We start from the raw sequence: 20,215 nt of genomic DNA on the forward strand, positions 1-20,215 counted from the left end.
CTCATGCGGCGCCTCATGGTCTCAGACGCCATCCGATGGTCCAGGGACATCTACATCGAGCACATCACCGGCCACCGACAGTACCAGGAGGCGTGAGCCAGAGTGACATCGTTCTCCCACTATGAGAAAGGGACCAAGTGACCTTCTCCGTTGGATCATATGAACTGGAACCATAAACTCCCTGAACATTAAATCTCACAAAATGAGGGTCAATCCATCCTCATCATCATATCCACTCATTATACTCCACACCCGAACATAGCCACTCTATGAACTTCATACCCTCATATCTCAATGCCTGTACTTTGACCCATCAACCTTTTACCCCCCATTGGGGATATTGCAGATTATGTATTCCTTATGCCACCCGATCTTAAACCAAACTTTGCACCCTCAGTAATCTGTACGTTATTCCCTGATAACGAGAAACTTCTATGCTCAAACTCTGTACACTTTTTTCTTAACATCATCTTAATAAAATTTTTAAATCTGTTGAACTTAGTTGTCCCCTGATAAATGGCACTGCCCATTAACTGGGTGCTTATTTGGTGTGATACTTCCTCTATGGATAAGTTATTCTACTGTTCATTTGAGTTTGGGTGAACCTTGCTTTGAAGATGATACTATGTTGTACCATCTAGAATTGGCCAATATCAGACACAGGATGTTGGACTTGATGGACTGATCTGGCAAGGTAGTTCCTATGTTCCACAACAAACTTCTAAAACACTGGCCTTCCAATATCAACTCTTATATAACTTCACATGTGACTTTCACGAGGCCACTGGTGATACCAGCTCCAATAGAACACAATGTGGAATTGATTGAATGCTGACTCTTTTATTGCAGCCAAACTGCTCTTATTTTAACATTGTAAATGCAAAGAGCACATCTGAGCGGCGTGCAGCAGGGGCAGCAAGGATGGCTGCTTCCTGTAAACTGGCAAGATTTTCTTCTGCAGAGTCTTTACAGAGTGTGAGAAGGGAACACAATCATAACTAAAAGCCCGGAGGTGGTTTGAAGGTGTGTAAGCTGAGAGCTGTCAAGGAATAACACAGCCCACTAAGTACAGTGTCTATATTAGTGGTGTAAACAGTCCTCTTGTTTTCTTCATATTAAAAATTTATTTTACAAACAGAATGCCAGAGTCAATTTTCCTGAAGCCCAAATGCCTTTGCACTGTGGAAGAGGTTCCACTTGGAAGCATTGTCTAGCGAGCAGAGCAGGGAAATAGGAGCCAGACATTTTGCCTCTGCTCCAGGTTTTACCATGGGCAAGCTGAAAAGCTTAGGCAAGTGTCTTAATCCCCCCCTCCTCAGTTTCCCCACTTGTAAAATGGGGCTAATGTTCTAAACTACAGTCCTTGCATGGGTCCTATAAAACTGAATTAATACTTGTAAAGAGCTTTGATGAAAAATGCTATGGAAGAGGAAAGTATTGTTGTTTTAAATTACCTCACATTCAAAGAAAAAGGGCATTGCTTCAATTTGCACATGCCCTTTAGAATGTGTAATCCTTTTAAACATATTTTCTCAAAGAAATACTCTCACATTAAAAACCGTACATTAAAAAAAGAGCAACAGTCTTTTTTGTGTTATTGATAACAGCCTACATTTATCAAAATGGAAACATTTTTAAAATCAGATACTTCTTGCCATTAATGTTTATTAAGTACCTTTTGCATTTCATTCAGCTTGAACAATGATAAGGACTAGTCAGTTTCAGTTTAGTTTCCAGTGCGTTTTTCTTTCTGGTTCTGGGCATTAGCGCCAGACTGTGATGCTTTTACGTTGCAAACACGGCAGGGGAACATTACATTTTATAGACTGGAATCTAATGTAACTAGTAATCTAAACATACTTTGTATTGGTCTTGAATTTTTCAAAGCCTAAATGTGCAGCTGTAATTGACCTGAAATTGGTATTTCAGGACTAAAGGATTTTAAAGAAAAATAATTCTTTTGGGAATAGGGGTGGATCTCCTGATAAAGAAACCGGCAAGGGAGGACAACTCTTACAAACATAAAACTGATTTGCATGACTTGTGAGAACCTGCCTCCCACCCCCTCGCACTTTGACATACATCTCCTCCTCCCCTCCCCTTATTTACACATTTGAGCAATTCTAAGTCCCTTGCTGTTAGCATTATAAGCCTGGCATCACCTGAAATCAAAATTATATCTAGTCCTACCTGAGTGTAGAGTGGTTTGGAAAGCAGATCCATTTTTTTCCACAATATAATCCAAAAACTAAAATAGCACTTCACCTAAGGCTGCATTCACAAAGAGGATGATGGCATTTCCTTGCTTTAGAAAGGGATTTTTTAGAATTTCTAGTGTTACATTTCTCCTGACCCCACTGCTTGGCAATCACAGAGTTTCAAAGGGAAAAGATTTCTGCTTTAACACAATACCAAGATTTATTTAACTGCCTTCTTTGTAAAGGCTTTAGGTGCTCATTTCACAGCAGCTGACAAGGATCAAGCACAGAACAGCTGATTTCCCTCTCTGCGCCCTTCTGAGATCTGTTTACAATGTGGGATCTGACCTTAAGTTGTTCTTCTCTGAAATGTAAGAGAAAACCTTGCCAAACTTCCTAAACACTACCAAACAGCTATTTTTATTGTTATCATCGGCACCATCACTGTTATTTGAGCATCCAAAAGTGTGGTAGGCAGCTAACAAAAGTTAAGCAGGCTCTGCCCCTTAGAATGTACAGTATGAATTCAGCACTGGACAAAAAGTGAAGGTCAAAAACACAAAAAGAGGGATGAGGGATGATCATACTGTAATACATGCTCATATCTTGATGATTATAGAAAATTAATTGTTTCCCTTTCCTCCTCATTTTTTTAGCAGGCAAGATGGGAAAAGTGAGAGACTTGATTGAGGCAATGGAGCTACCTTGGAGAAGGGGTTTGGGCAGGGCATTTTATGTCTGAGGGCAACATGAAAGAAGGCACAGAGGAGGAGTCTATTAGAGGAGACAAAAAATGTATCAAGTCTGCAATCATTAGCAGAGCAGAAAGAGCATGGGGTGACTATTGAAGGGGAGTAGGTCATAGATGTAAACAAGGGCTGCCTAATGGAGGCTCTAGAAGGCAAGGGCAAGAAATTTGAAAGAGAGGCAATATGAGGAGCTGAGAGGGAGGAACTGGGACTTTCAATATTGGGAGAGGGATGTGGAGTCTGGAGAGGTGAGACTAGGATTTGTAGGGAAAGGAGACCAGGATGATAAAGCTGAGGAGAATGGGACTGGGACAAGGAGCCAGGGATGAGGAAAAGACAGGTCTGGGACAGATTGGAGGGGATAAGGCAGAAGGGGTTGTTCTTGGGAGGAATAAGCAGAAGAATTTGTGATCCCTAGAACACATTTCCCTCCAGAACCTGTAAGGGAATCCAAGATTCTTGAGTCTCACAATTCCACTGCTGTCAGCGAATGTGAAACCTTCTGATAAAGTGACCCATCCGACTCTAGTGTTGGTCCACACAGAGGATGACCATGACTGCTATCAGTTACTCCATTAGTTCAAGTGGCAGAGATCTGTGTGGTAGACCTAAACATTCCAATTCTGATAATGTCTCATGTGGGTGTCAATCTGATGTCATGTGATGGAATGTCTTGTTTTTCAGTTTGCTTTTTTAAAATCCTAGGAAAATACAAACAAACAAACAACAGAACACTACATAAAAAAAACATTATTAAGGTTGCAAGGTCAATCACTCAAGAGTTAGAAAATGCCAGAATTAAGGTTGCCTTTGCAACCTTAATTCAACCCTCCTAGTGCATATGCATAATGAGACAGCCTTTAATTACATGATCACGTACTATTTTTTTCAGTGGGATTCCTGCTCCATTCAGTGCAGAGGATGGACCTACTCTGGAATTGAATCAGGATTGTGGTGAAGGAGACTGTAGTCTGTAGGATCCCAGCCTCACTTGTTGCAGAAGTTGGAAAGTGTGTGGTGAATGAGGCAAGGGACTGCAGGAAGGGAAAGGATGGTTCTCATGCCCTGGAGAATTGGATTTTATGTCTGCCTGTTTTCACCGCATTCCTATGGGATGCTAAGTAAATCAAACTTTTCATAGGTCGCACTAATTGTGTGTTCCTCATTTTCTGGGTGCCCAACTTGAGATCCTGGGGTCTGATCTGCAGATGTGATGAGCACTCACAAATGCAGCTGAAGTCTATGGGGGCTGTGCTTTGACCATATAAAGTGCTAAGCATTCTGAAAAAACAGGTTCCAGGTGTCTCAAATTGGGAACCCCAAATTAGTGGATACTTTTGACCTTAATCTCTCTGTGCTTCAATTTCCCATCTGTAAAATGGGGATACTACTACTTCATCATCTCACGGGGGGGTTGTCAAAATAAATGTATTAATATTTGTGAAATACTCACAATATAGTGATGAGCACCATCAAAAAGCCCACGAGGAAATTAATAATTCTGTTTTCAGAGCATGTTCTCAATAGTTTTCAGTAAATAAGGCCTGGTGCTACACATTGAACAACAAGGGGAAAACAAAATATTGAATAGCAGCTCATTAGGTGAGCATCGTCCGTCTTGTGTACCGAATGAGATGGGGTAGGTAGAAATAATAGCATGAACATGTCATTAAAGACTATTCTAATGCATGTGCACAAGGGACTGAATTATGGTTGCACAGACAACCTTAATTCTGGCACTTCCTGACTTTTGAGTGCTTGACTTTGCAACTTTATTAATGTTCTTTTAACATATTTTGTGTGTATAACAATAAAAACACTCAATATATTTACTTGATTCTGACATTGCACATTCTATTGAATGTATTTATTGTAATGTGTGACCATTTATAGTGCATCTATTGGAATACAAGGCTGTTACATTCAGATATATGTTGTATGAATCCCTGAGTATCTTGGTGGTAATGCTATATAAACACAAATGTTAAGAATGATTATCCATATTCTTGTTAAAGACAAACTGGTCTGTGCTCTACCTGTTGAATGTATAGATGATTTTATTCACTAGCGCTGTCAACCCAGAAGTTTTCCCATTTCCAAAAAGCCTTGCTTGTTATAACTCCATGCAAACTAGCATAACCCTGGCTTATTGGAAAATGAGGGTAAAGATATTGATGATGATATAGTATTTCTGGACAACCCTGATTCTACTGGCCTAATACTACTTTTATTGATGTCATTAGTGACTTTGCTATTGACTTCTTTTGAGTGCCATTTCTGGCCCTGTATATAGGGCCCTACCAAATGTACAGTCCATTTTGGTCAATTTCACGGTCATGGGATTTTTAAAATCTTAAAAATCACTGTTTCAGATATTTAAATCTGAAATTTCACGGTGTTGTAACTGGGGGGGTCCCGACCCAAAAGCAGGTTGGGGTGTATGTGCAAGGCTATTGTAAGGAGGCTGCGATATTGCTACCCTTACTTCTGTGTTGCTGCTGGTGGCAGCAATGCCTTCAGAGCTGGGCTTCCAGTCAGCAACTGCGGAACTTCTTGAAGCTGGGAGAGGTTCCTGGAGGTGGCCCCTGGGAGTGGCTCATGCAAGAGAAGAGGAAGTCCTGTTCCTCTCCAGCAGCTGGAGCTCAGAGCACGGTGGGCACCCGAAACTCTGCCCTGTCCCTCCCCGGATCTGGGCCCAGTGCTCGGGGGCTAAAACGGCCTTGGCTGTGTGTGTGGGTCTACATAGTGCCCCTCTGACCACGATGCCTTGGGCAGTTGCTCATGTCACCCACCCATAAAGCTGGCACTGCCATCCCAAAAAGTGGAGACCCCGCTGCCCATACCATGCCACCCTCACTTCTGCACTGCTGCTGGCCAGTACCTGCTGCTCTCTGGCTGCCCAGCTCTGAAGGCAGCACACAATAAGGGTGGCAATACCACGCCCCCCAATAGCCAGATTTCATGGGGGAGACCAGATTTCATGGTCCGTGACATGTTTTTCACAGCCCTGAATTTGGTAGGGCCCTACCTATATATTATGCAGTAGCATTAACGCATAGGTAATGGTCTGGCAAGAAATGCCTAAGCTTACCTGGGAAAATCTATTTATCTGCCAAATTGACTGGTGCCCGAATTGCCAAACCAGTTCAGCCAAATCAGCAGGACTAAATTAACGAGAGTCAACTAGAAAGAGCTGACAGGCCTGTGCATAGGTGCCAACTTTGTGGGTGCTCCGGGGCTGGAGCACCCACGGAAACAAATAATGGGTGCTCAGCACCCGCCGATCAGCTGTTCAGCAGTGGGCAGGAGGCGTGGGGGGGGAGGGGCGGAGCGGGGGTTGGAAGAGGTGGAGTGAGGTCAGGGTGCTGGGGGGGGGCAGGGGCGGAGCAGGGACAGGAAGGGGCAGAGCGAAAGTGTAGCCTTGAGGGAAGGGGCAGAGTGGGGACAGGGCCTTGGGGCAGAGCGGGGGTGTAGCACCCACCTGGAAAGAAAAAGTCAGCACCTGTGGACAGCTCCGTATTCTGAGAGATTCAGACTGAGAAGGTTTCAAGAGTACCCAAAGCTAAATGGAGGCAGCAAACTCTGGACTCCAACTAAATTACTTTGCTGCCTTTGCCAAGCCTTTGGTGCGTCGAGCTGACTATCACATTATCTCTTCCTTCCTTCTCTCTGGAGGAGCCAGATATGATGGGGCTGCATCCTAAAGATAACCACAGAATATGGATTGATTAGGTAATTGCAGTTTCCATTGGCAACCTAGAAACATATCTCCTTATTAACTAACATTGGTATCGTTAAGACGGTGCAGCTGCAAAGGCCAGCAGGGTATCTAAATACGCACAGGAGAATTGTACCATAGAAGTAATCATACAGTTGGCATTTCTGGACACAGTGCTACTAATGCTACATACCAGTGAAGCGGGGTTTTCTTGCTATTACTTACCCTCTTGTGGACTACAAAACAGACACAGTTAATTCCTGAATTAATTATGAGGAGAAATCAGTGAAGGAGTCAAGGTCACAGTGCCAATGGGATATAACGACAGCAATGAATTCCAGCTAGCGTTACACACAACTCATTTAATTGCTTATCCACTTTTGTTAGTTAGTTTAATCTGGTGAGTGAATTTTTAGAGCCAGCCTAGATTTACAGGCAACTGGATCACGTTAACAAGGTACTGAGTTATACATATTGAACTATTTTTAACAGCCATGCTTCCCTTCTCTTCCACCTCCCTCAATGTCCTTTCTTAGGGCTAGATTCTGCCACCCTTACTCACATTGGATAGTATCATATTCCATGAGCAATCCTACTGACTTTAATGTGACCACTTAAGAGATATGTGTTACTTAGGTCTAGATTCACAAGGAGAAGTTAGGCACCTGGATGCCCCTTTAGGGATATAAGTGTCACTGGCATTCATAAAACCACCACCCAGCTGCTGCCTAATACTATAGGTGCCTAAAATCCCATAGGTGCTGAAGTTTTTGTGGGTGGGCATCCACAAAGCCACCCAAGTCCTGGCATTGCCAAGCTGCTTGGTGGTCAGCTCACATCTACACCCCTGGCAGGATGCACAAACTAGGTGTGCCCTGTGATGTTATGGTCTATATGGTTTTATAAAAATATGCTAATAAGTGAATATAATGTAACTGGAATATGCTTCATGCAAAAGGTCTCTTGTAAGGTATCATTACAAAGCTTATAATCTATTGAGTGTGATCATCCTATTTGTATAAATGTACCACTCTTGTATCTGAAACTAGAAATATGAAATATAACTCTGAGGGCCTTTTGTAATTATGCAAAGTTTGGGCCATTAATGGTGGTTTGGAATCTTGATGATTCCCATTAACCAGGACAATTGACTGCAGATGGCTGTTTTACCTGTAAGTCTTCCTGTATACCTGTGTGCTGGCAAGTGGGCAATGAAGTCTTGCAGTGACATGTGATCGTGTCACCTGAACTGGAATCCATCTTTAACCTGGTGTCTTTCCATTGAGAAGGAGGGGGTGGGAACCTAGAGAGGGACAAAGGATTCCCGCCTTATGCAAAAGATATATAAAGGGGTGGAACAGAACAAAGGGAGGAGAGGAGCCATCATGAAGAATCCCCTAGCTACCACCTGAGCTGGAACAAGAGCTGTACCAGGGGAAAGAATTGTGCCCAGGCCTGGAAGGTGTCCAGTCTGAGAAAAAAAAAGTACTGAAGCATCTCTGAGGGTGAGATTATCTGTATTCAGTTTGATTAGACATAGATTTGCGCATTTTATTTTATTTTGCTTGGTGACTTACTTTGTTCTGTCTGTTACTACTTGGAACCACTTAAATCCTACTTTCTGTATTTAATAAAATCACTTTTTACTTATCAATTAACTCAGAGTATGTATTAATACCTAGGGGAGCAAACAACTGTGCATATCTCTCTATCAGTGTTATAGGGGGCGAACAATTTATGAGTTTACCCTGTATAAACTTTATACATCTTGGGCATCTTAGTGCTAAAGACAAGCACACTTCTGTGAGCTGCTTTCAGGTAAACCTTCAGCTTTGGGGCAAGTAATTCAGACCCTGGGTCTTTGTTGGAGCAGACGGGAGTGTCTGGCTCAGCAAGACAGGGTGTTGGGGTCCCGAGCTGGAAGGGAAAGCAGGAGCAGAGGTAGTCTTGGCCCAACAGGTGGCAGCTCCCAAGGGGGGTTCTATGATCCAACCCGTCACATCCCCCACCGCTCTTGCCTATAGGGCCTGATCTGGTAGGTGTGCTCAGAGCATGCCTACCACCCACAAAAGAGAAGCAGAAGGTGGTGCCTCCCCAATAATCCAGTTAGAGCACTCACCTAGGATGTGGGAGACCAAGATTCAAATTCCTCTTCTGCCTTATTGAGCACAGGGATTGAACCCAGATTTTCCACCTCCCACATGAGCACCCTAATCACTGGGCTGCAGGGTTTTCTAGAATGGAGTGCTCTCAATCTTCCCTCTTGAAGCTGTCCTCAAATTGCTATGACTAATATCTGTTCTGAATGAAGCATGCAAATTGTGAATCAGTCCTGATTATTGTGAATGCTTTTAAGTTTTTGTATAGTTTGATTAAGTGTCTGAACCACTTCAAATAGCAGGCCAATGGGTAGCAAACAATATTGTATAAATAATGAATAGAATTGGCTGACATTTTTCAAAATTTTCATTACAATTTCCACTCTTGATGACTGTGAAAGAAAATGTTGCTTTTTCTTCTTTCTTTCCAACCCAATCAAATAGAACTTGATCCTGAGCCCAGTGAGATCAATGGCAATGTCAAGATCAGTGTGTAATGTGCTTTTAATATAAAATTGTGGCTAAATGAACATCAATGCTAAAATCTGTCAATTTTCAGGGGTTCGTGAAAGTTTTCACTGATACCCAGCAGCTTTCTGAATCTTCACTAAATAATAATGTGACTCCAAACCAAACTCAGTGATCCATTATTACTAATGTTATGGTTGGAGCAGAGAACCCAATCAGCTGTAAAAGAGCTTCAAAATCTTTTATTTTTTCTTTACTATTCTGCCAGATATACCCATCAGGTTCACTTTTGGAACTAGTTGAATGATAATTTAGAGCCTGATTCTAATTTACACTAAAATCACTTTAGCACCATTCTCTCAATGCAAAGGGGCCTTAACATGGAAGTCATGATAACTTAATCCCACTGAAGGCCCATTTACATTGCCAGAGCAGTGGTTTTAGTTTAAGTGAGAATCAGGCCCTTTCTATCTCCATTTTCTGAGCAAGCAGTTATGGAGACAAAGGGTTGGGTTTTTTTAACCCACTTCTTAAAACCTGTCCACACAAAGATAATTAGATCAAATAATTTTCTGCAACCATGATTTAATGGAAAAAGCTCAAGCAATTTATTGACTCCCTGATGAACTCCATTTGTCTAAAGTATCCAGTATGGCTGTTTCCTTTCTGTCCCATATTGGACCATTTCTCCTTCCCTGAATCTTTAGACTTTGCACAATTGAAAACTGAAGATGTTCCCAGTTGCAACATTCTGACAGGGAGCCAGAATGTGTATCCTCCACACATACAGAGGTGTTTGCTTCCAGAGTTTGGTTTCTGCCCATCATACCAAAAGGGGTCACTAGCAAAATTTTGATCAGGTTCAAACACCTTTAAATTTCAAGTTGGGGGTGGAGGGTGTTTTGTGCCCAGCTCTAATGAAAAGTATTCAGTTGGTTAGTTTTGGGAAGGCCAAAGAGTCTCAACAGTAGAATGGCACATGGTGCAGGATGTCACTAGCAGTCATTTATCCTCCTTTTATTCTCACTCCACACTACCACCAGCAGCAGGATTTCTGATTGAAAGCCAGGGGTCATTCCTCCCAAATGGACTCTCTCAAACTCTGGGGGCTGGACTGCTTATGCAGCTGCTGACCTTTGCAAGGGCAGCCTGGGGAAGATGAAGAAAGCAGGGACTTAGTGTTTCTTGAATGCTGGAGTTGCTATCACTTAGAATTCTGCTAAGGCAGAACCCTCTCTTATCATATGCTGAATTTTAATGCTGCAGGAGAGAGGGGGATAGGCTGCAGGCGGGTAGGCATAATGCAAGTGTAACCCTCACTTGGAGTTTGCCAGCTCAGAACTCTGGACTGAGACTCTAAGGGGTCCTACCCTATGTACTTTGACAATAATGGCTACCAAAGCCCTTTGACACCATTCCCCAACATGCTTGGAGGTGGGGATAGAATGGACTAGAAACTCCAGCTGAGGCCAATAGAGAGGTTTCTGCATGGGCTGATATGGACAAGTAGTTTTCTGGGCCTGTAATGAGCCAGGGCTGCTCAACCCCTCAGGAGAGGATAGCTTGACTCACAGACAAATAAACTAGTTTTAGTTTCAGTTCTGAGCTTTGATTTGAGTTTGGGAGCTGAGAGAGAAGCAGGTCAGCTCAGGGAGTCTCTGATTAACTCCCACTTCCCAGAAAGAGAGTCTTTGAACTGCTGTGGGATCTAGTGCAAGGCTCAGGCAGTTCCTGCCCAGCAGAAACCAACATCCAGAGTGGCAGAGATCCAACCCAGCACCGGCTACTGAGAGCCCGCCAAGACCTCCACAGGAGTCCAGACCAATGAGCCAGGAGAGGACCCTGCCCCATCACCCAGGAGCAAAGACAGTGTAAGGGAATCACTAGGGTTTTCTTTGTTTAAGCCACCCAATGTTCACAGTACTTGTGTCTGGACTCATCCTCAGTGTACTACCTGCCTGGGAAGGTGCCAGGGAAGGAGCTGGGGTTGGGAAGACTTGTGAGTGTTGGAAGGTGGGGAATTGGTCAGTTTGTTGATGCTTGAGTACTTATTAGTTAACCCCAACCCTTTCCAGCCCAGATCTTGCATTCCTGCTCCAAAGTCCCCCTTGATCATATTGTTATTTTTGGGCATGTAATTTCTTGGCTGTGGTTTGCATTGATGTATTTTGGGCATGTAATTTCTTGGCTGTGGTTTGCATTTTGCTTGGGGCCCCATGATCAACTCCGTCCTATTACACCTTGCCCCAAAGAGCAGAGATGGTTGGTCCTCCAAGCTTGCCTAGAGAGGACTCTCTGGAGTGGCCATTTTGGAAACCACAGAAACCTATTCCTCTAAGGACTAGAGGGGCTAGCAATAGCCAGTCAGGGTCTGTTGGACCAGGTAAAAGTTTCTGCCCAGTCTTAGCAGTTCTTGTCTGAGCTCAGAGAAGTAAGGATGGGTGCTCCTTCTCTCTGCTTCAAGGGGCCTGACAAGTAGCTAGAGTTTATGGCTGGCTGAACTTACAGATCTGGGATTGCAGAGAGATAGAAGGATCTGAGGATGTTGGCCCTGATATACGGTTGTAGATAAAAAGAGACTGGAAGAGGCCCAGAGAGCTAGCAGGTGAGTGGTATGTGGCTGCTGTTTATAGGGTCCCTGGGTTGGAACCCAGAGAAGTGGGTGGGTCCAGGTTCCCCTGATACTACAGATAAAATGGTATAAACCCTACAATGGGCAGGGCTTATCTGGGAGCTCAAAAAGTTGCATTTAAACGATCCAGAGCTGGGCTGCAGACCTTACAGAGGGCAAAGAGACATTTATTTGCTGGACCTTTAATGCACTGGAAGGGGTTTATTGGGATTCTGTAACTTGGCTGGAGAGCCAAGCCATTGATGACCGGCCAAGGTCAGTCAACAGCCTGCAGGGGGTACCAGGGGTGAGGAAAAAAACTGTGATTCTGCACCCAGCCACATGGAAGTGTTCAAGAGGAGAGAGCCCTGGTACACATATTTTATGGTTTCTTGTGTACTAGGTTTTATACTCCTTGCCAGCAGTGGTAGCTTTATTAATTTTCCAAAGGGACAGAACCCCTTGTTTCTCAGGCACAGTAAGGAATCACCATGTGCTAGATCAGGGATTGGCAACCTTTGGCACGCGGCTCACCAGGGTAAGCACGCTGGTGGGCCGGGCAAGTTTGTTTACCTGCCGTGTCTTCAGGTTCAGCCGATCGCGGCTCCCACTGGCCGCGGTTTGCTGCTCCAGGCCAATGGGGGCGGCGGGAAGCGGTGGCCAGCACATCCCTTGGCCCGCGCCGCTTCCCGCAGTCCCCATTGGCCTGGAGCGGTGAACCGCTGCCCGTGGGTGCCGTGATCAGCCGAACCTGCAGATGTGGCAGGTAAACAAACCGGCCCGGCCCGCCAGGGTGCTTACCCTGGTGAGCCACGTGCCAAAGATTGCCGATCCCTGTGCTAGATAAAGAAACCAGGATCCAGCCTATGTGAGGAGTGAAGAGAAGCCTCTCTAAGTAGTAAACACCAGGCAAGAGGCTTGTGCCAAACCTTAGAGGATGGGCCAAACTAGTCAATCACTGAAGAAGTTTCTTGGCTATTTTCAACATCATTCATGATAGAGACAACCAGCTGCACCAGGTTATGTGTGATTTGGATAGCGTGACCAGACAGCAAGTGTGAAAAATCGGGATGGGGGCTGGGGGTAATAGGAGCCTATATAAGAAAAAGACCCCAAAATCGGAACTGTCCCTATAAAATCAGGACATCTGGTCACCCTAGATTTGGACTGGGGCTGGGTGAAATTTTTCAGATGCAATTTTTTTTACTGAAAAAGACAGCTCAAGGTTGATCAAAATATTTAATGAATTTGAGTCAAATTTGTCAAATTGTTTCAACTAGAAAAAAATTCAAAATCATTTTTTGTTTCAAATTTTACTTCAATTTTATATTTGTTCGGCTGCTGCACCAAAAAAAAAAAAAAAAATCAGTAACTCTCAGCTCTAATTTAAACAGAGATCAAGGATGGTCTTGAAATTAAGGCAGTGCACTGGGACTCAGGAAAACTGGGATTAATTCCTGGCTCTGACACAGACTTCCTGTGTGACCAGGGGCAAGTCAGCTAATCCCACCGTCCCTCACTTTTCCATCTGTAAAATGAGGCTAACACTGCCTTTCTCCCACTCTGCCTGTCTTGTCTATTTTGTTTCCAATCCTGTAATGACTCCAAAAATGGGGACACTGGCATCTCCCTTGAAGAGCCTATAGACTTCAGTGGGACCCAGACAGTTATTCTCATGGGAGCAAGGCCTTAGACTGTAAATTCCTTGAGGCAGGGGATGTCTCTCACTGTGTTTATACAATGCTTTGCATAATGGGGCACCTGAGGCTTCTGCTGTGTAATATAAATAATACCAGTTAGGAAGTGTCCATGAAGTTCATGTTGCTCTGAACCTGACTTGAATTTGAACCCAGTTCACCAGAGCAACCAATTTCAGCTCTTTAAGTATTTGCCCATGAAAGCTAGCAGTCCCTGAAGCATCCCATGAATTTAATTCAGGGACCTTCTCCCCATGCTCTATTTTTGGGCAAGTAAATGCAGCTTTTCATTGCAATGCAATAAAATCCTACCCAAGTAAAATTGATTTCAGTGGAGTGACACTAGCGTAAAACTGCAGTAATGCAGTAGCTGAATCAGAACCCATAGACTTGATGGACAAAATATACTACATCAAATAAGTAATATAAATTGGATTAGAGTGTTGGTTTGCTAAAGCTCTGACTCTCTGGATTATAAAACATTGGCAAGTAGAGAAAACACAGGACATAATTCCACAGTGCATGCAGGAAAAGATACTATTAATCCATCACTGTATTACTGAGCATGCTGAAATATGATTCAGAATGACTTCTCCCCCCCCCCCCCCCTTGCCTCTATAGTGAGCATGGTTACATAGCGGAAACAGACCAGCAGTAAGGACCTCTAGGTCCTGTTCCCAAAGCTGGGACTCACTCACTGTGTGACTGGGCAAATTTTATAATCTCTCTGTGCCTCAATTTATCTACAAAGGGGGATAATAAGGTGTAAAAGGCATAATCATTTAGTGTTTGTAAAGTGCTTTGGGATTTTCAGATGAAAGGTGCTATAAATTCATAGTACAGTATTATTACCCTAACAACAGGGTATATATCTCCTTTAAAATAGTTGGGAGTTTTTGCTTATTTAATAGCAGCAGAATAAATTCACCTTCCAACCCATCCTGGACAATGATCCCTCGCTTTCACAGGCCTTGGGAGGCAGGCCAGACCTCACCCACAGACAACCCACCAACCTTAAGCATATTCTCACCAGCAACCACACACCGCACCATAGTAACTCTAACTCAAGAAACAATTCATGCAACAAACCTCGATGCCAACTCTGCCCACATATTTACACCAGCGACACCATCACAGGACCTAACCAGATCAGCCACAACATCACCGGTTCATTCACTTGCACGTCCACCATCATGTGCCAGCAATGCCCCTCTGCTAATCTACATTGGCCAAATTGGACAATCCCTACATAAAAGGATAAATGGACACAAGTCAGATATTAGGAATGGCAATATACAAAAACCTATAGGAGAACACTTCAACCTCCCTGGACACACAATAGCAGATTTAAAGGTAGCCATCCTGCAGCAAAAAAACGTCAGGACCAGACTCCAAAGAGAAACTGCTAAACTTCAGTTTATTTGCAAATTTGACACCATCAGCTCAGGATTAAATAAAGACTGTGAGTGGCTAGCCAACTACAAAAGTAGTTTCTCCTCCCTTGGTGTTCACACCTCAACTGCTTGAAGAGGGCCTCATCCTCCGTGATTGAACTAACCTCGTTATCGCTAGACTGATTATTCTTGCCTGCATATTTATACCGCCTCTGGAAATTTCCACCACATGCGTCTGACGAAGTGGGTATTCACCCACGAAAGCTTATGCTCCAATACTTCTGTTAGTCTATAACAGGGGTCGGCAACGTTCGGCACGCGGCTCGCCAGGGTAAGCACCCTGGCGGGCCGGGCCAGTTTTATTTATCTGCTGACGCTGCAGGTTCGGCCGATCGCGGCCCCCACTGGCCGCGGTTCGCTGTCCCGGGCCAATGGGGGCGGCGAGAAGCGGTGCGGGCGAGCGATGTGCTGGCCGCGGACTCTTTGTCGCTTTTTACAGATCCAGACTAACACGGCTACCCCTCTGATACTTGACAAAATTAAATGGGAGCTCCTAGGGAAATCTCCAGAGTTTAATATTTTTTTCTGTTTCATTCTGAGTAATTTGATATATTCTGGTTCCAAAATCCTTCTAATGCCACCTGAAGTTCAGACATTACTTGGAAACACAGGTCTGTTCTCTCTCGGCTGTGATGGAAGACTCTATGTACTGAAATATAGCGTTCTTGCCTCCTTCATCCAGTCAGCACATGGGACCCTGTCAAAAACACATCCCCCCGCCCCACTCAACATTGTTAGTGGATGCTAGCAGGGAACAGAGATAGAAGGCTTTTTCACCAAGCCTTTTTATTAGTCTTGGACATTGTGACAACAATAGAAAAAGGGTAAGAAAAATATACTAGCCCGTGATCTTTTGTGTGGTATTTTTCTTCAGCTAAGGTGAACGATTTTTTTTTTTAAGTCTGGAGAAATTCTGGTTTATTAATTCAACAGTGAAGACTATAATGATTCCACTGTTACCTTGACACTCAAACTTACATTTCTGTGGGCAAGGTCACTAAGGGCTACTTTACAAATGACTGTAGATAAAGCTGTGCTCAATCTTTGAATCAGCTACCAATGCTGTGGCTTGCAAGAAATGTATAAGAAAACTGAATAGAAATAACACCTCTTCTCCTTATTAATCTCTTATTAATGTGGAGTCAGAGTACCAAGAGACTGGGAGTTCTTACTGGTAAATTGAGAACAGCCCAGTGAGTTGACTTGCTCTGGAGAGTCATAATGGACTACAGAAGCCAAAATCCGAGGTGATGTGTAAGCTGCAGAGTGAGAGCTCAAGGGAGTGTTTTCAATAACTGGAGGATGTGAGAAAGCATGGAGGTGCAAATTAAAGAAGGCTCTTACATTAACCTGTACCCTTGGCAGATAAGGTGAACCAATGCAGAGTGCTTTTCACTCACTTAAACTCAATCACACCCAAAGTGTGATTACCAAGGTGTAACTTACACCACTCGTAATAAGTGTGATGCACCTGACTAAAATGGGACCACCCCTGTCATTCACCAACTCTGGAGGCTAAAGTTATATGCACATCACCTATGAATGGGTTTGTCTTGCATAAGATAAAAGGTGTTTTGTTAAACTGCATAGGCAACATGTTCTAAAACCCTACTTCAGGGAAGGCAGTGTAGACCTTAACCCATGCTAGCTATTTGAGTTGCAGCTGAGAGTCTCCCTTTTTTCAGGAATGACATGAGGGTTTGGATTTGTTGTGAGGTGTCCTAAATTGGATTGGACATGAGTGCCATTTCACGTTACTCTTCCAATGACTGGGAGGTATGTATAGTGTCTCCTCAAAGATGTCTCACCAGACTGTAGGCATGCTGCTCTGTGCAGTATATAGAAAAATACCAGAAAGCAAATATAACCAAAGGATTATATCAGGTAGCGGAGGCTTACCGCCTTTATACAGGAACCAAACAGTGGGCCACATTCATCCCTGTTAGAACCATCTTGGCCTAAGTGGAATGATATCAAGGGTGAGTTTGACCCACAAGTACACAATTACATAAATACAATTTGTTCCATCCTTTTAATTGAAGCTTTTTAGGGTGTTCGCCCCCCCCCTCAACTCTTCTGCATCCAGCTGTGAATGTGAATGAGGCATTGCCTTTGTGCCAGGATATGGGAAATGGCTTGTAAAAGCAGGTTTAGCAAGTAGGTGAAAGGAGTGTTACCCACTCTCCTCTTCAGGTTGGTTGTAGTAGACCTGATTTGAGTCACTCGCAGATACTCAAGGTGTTTAAGGATAATGTAATTTTTATCATCCTGTGCCTGGTTTGTTCCTGGAGGTCTTAACTCTTGCATCTTATACTCTTGAAGGGCTTTGCATTTTCTTTTAGGGTACGTCTACACTACGAGATTAATTCGAATTTAGATAATTCGAATTTGGGAAACAGATTGTATAAATTCGATTGTGCGCGGCCACACTAAGCACATTAATTCGTTTTTTAACCACATTAATTCGGTGGTGTGCGGCCACACTACCCCATTAATTTTAACCACATTAATTCGGTGGTGTGCGGCCACACTACCCCTAATTCGAATTTACAAAATCGATTTTGGTGCTACTCCGCTCGTCGGGGTGGAGTACAGAAATCGATTTTAAGTGCCCTTTAATTTGAAGTAACTGGCTCCGTTGTGTGGACGGGTTAAGGATTAATTCGGATTAACGCAGCTAAATCCGGATTAAAGTCGTAGTGTAGACCAGGCCTTAGTGGCAATCCTTGCTTTCCAGGAGAGGGAAGTGGTGCTTGTGGTAGTTAACAGCGTGCTTTTAATGGACTGTAACTAACAAAGTACGAGATGTGTTAACTAAATGAGGACAGAAAAAGGAAATTTGGGATTTTATTAAGAAAACACAAATACCTGTCACTACCTAGCTCTTTTTGCATACATTCATGTGAACCTCCCCACTGACACTTACAATAGATGGAAACACTGGATCTTCCCTGTTTACCCTGAAACTGTGAACTTGCACCTAAAGTCAACCAGGCAATGTTTTCTTGGATGGATTTGTGAGAAACTAAAAAGAATGAACTATCACTCAGCTCATGAAATTGTGAAGTTTGCATTAAAAGTGCAGAGTCAGTGCTGAGTGAGAAATGAAACAAAACCCAATACAGGTGATGGTGGATGACATCATACTGCTGCATCAGAGATGTTCCTGAGGAAGCCTCTATGAGTAAGGCTGCGAGTTTGTGTCAGAGGTCACAGATTCCGTGAACTTTCTGTGACCTCCGTGACTTCTGCAGTGGCCAGCGTGCCTGGCTCAGGGGCAGCTCAGGCAGCCACTGTGCCAGGCGCACCAGTCACTTCTGGGGCAGCCTCAGGGCCCCGCACCTCCCCACCTCCCATCAGCAGAGTTTGGGTGTGGGAGGGGGCAGGGGGTTGGGGCAAGGGATGGGGTGAGGCGGGCTCTGGACGGTGCTTATCTAGGGGGCTCCCCAGAAGCGGTGACATCCCCCTCGCTCAGCTGCTAGGCGGAGGCGTGGCCAGGCAGTTCTGCACGCTGTCTCCACCCAGAGTACTGGCTTTGCAGCTTCCATTGGCCGGGAACCTCTCCAACCCCCTGCCCCCTCCCACACCCAAACTCTGCTGCTGCTGGTGGTGGGAGGGGCGGAGCCAGGTAGGGAGCTTGCCAGCCCCAACAACCCCTCCCAGAACCAGCAGGGATCCTGGCCTGGCTGCCACCGCCCGCCCCTCCCCCCCAAGCAGCCAGGCCGCCCTCCCCCAGCACCTGCAGAGCCCCTGGGAAGTCCCGTTATCCCCCCCCTCCCCAAGTTTTATTCACTGGTATTTTTAGTAAAAGTCATGGACAGGTCATGGGCCGTGAATTTTTGTTTACAGCCTGTGATCTGTCCATGACTTTTACTAAAAATACCCGTGACTAAAATGTAGCTTTATCTGTGAGTGTGTTACAGTGCATTTTTAAACCCTCAGCAGCAAGTCTCAGAGCCCAGCTCTAAGGACTTGTGCTTGTGCTGCAGCACTAAAACCAGCAGTGTAGATGTTTGGGCTCTGAAGCCCATCTCCTGAGCTCCAGACTGAGCTACAATGCCTACGCTACTATGTCTAGCACCGTAGTGTGAGTCTGTAGACTCGGGCTCTGAGACTTGCTGCTCTGGGTTTTAACCTGCACTGTAGACAGACCCTCAGATAGCCACTTCTCACCTGTTGGCTCATTCCCTGTTTTACACAGGATTGTGATAATCTACGGTGGCTTGGTCTTTGGAACAGTAGCATCAAGAGTGGGGAGACAATGTTAGTGACACATTCTACTCCTCAAGGAAACCGCATGGTCAAGACCAATGGTGTTAAGAAGATGCTGATCACATCATCCACCCCCCTTGAAACACTAGAATCCTGAAATGTTTCCTGTTGGTGTTTAAATCAGCAAGTGACCCCCTCCTCTTTTCACATGCAGTCAGAGCAGGGCCGGTGCTACCATTTAGGTCAACTAGGTGGTTGCCTAGGGTGCCAAGATTTGGGGGCGCCAAAAAACGGTGCCCCCAATTTTTTTTTACACTGTTCCAGCGGCCGCTGCGCTGGGAAAGAGAAGGAGTCTGAGCCGCACACCATGTCAGCGCACCATGTCAGCTCTGCCCAGCCGCCGGCGCCCCCGCCGGCAATGAGAAGAATCACATGGGATGGAGCAGCCGCTGCGCTTGGAGGGAGAGGGAGTCTGAGCCGCCGGCAGGCAGCCCAGGGGTTCCCCTGTGTCAGCGCGCCGCAGCAGACTCCCTCTCCCTCCCAGCGCAGCGGCCACTCCATCCCATGTGATTCTTCTCATTGCCGACGGGGGCGCCAGCGGCTGGGCAGAGCTCCGCAGCTCTGCTTAGCGCACGTGGCGCGAGCCCAGCGAGGGGCGCGACAGCAGGGCTTCTGGAGGAAAGGGGCGGCTGCCTCCTGGCTCAGCCTCCATAGTCAGCCCCAGCGGCGGGCACAGAGAAGAAAAGAGCGGTGGTCTGGTGGAGCGGAGGAAGAAAGAGGACCCCGATGCCCGTGCCTTGGGCAAGGTAAGCGCTTCCCCACAGCTCGGCCTCAGGCACCTGTGCTCCTGCTCCCTTGGTCCTTGGCTGGTCCCTGCTCCTGCTCCCCTTGTGCGTGGGTGGCTGGAGAGGACGGCAGCCTGCAGAGCTGAGCTGCCCCAGTGCCCCCCTTTCCCTGCTCCAGCCTCTGTCATGCCCGGTATCTGAGTTCAGGACTGCCCCGGGGGGGG

This window comes from Terrapene carolina, unplaced genomic scaffold, assembly GCF_002925995.2.
Source record: "Terrapene carolina triunguis isolate 2854851 unplaced genomic scaffold, T_m_triunguis-2.0 Scaffold96, whole genome shotgun sequence".
In the NCBI taxonomy this organism is placed as follows: domain Eukaryota; kingdom Metazoa; phylum Chordata; order Testudines; family Emydidae; genus Terrapene; species Terrapene triunguis.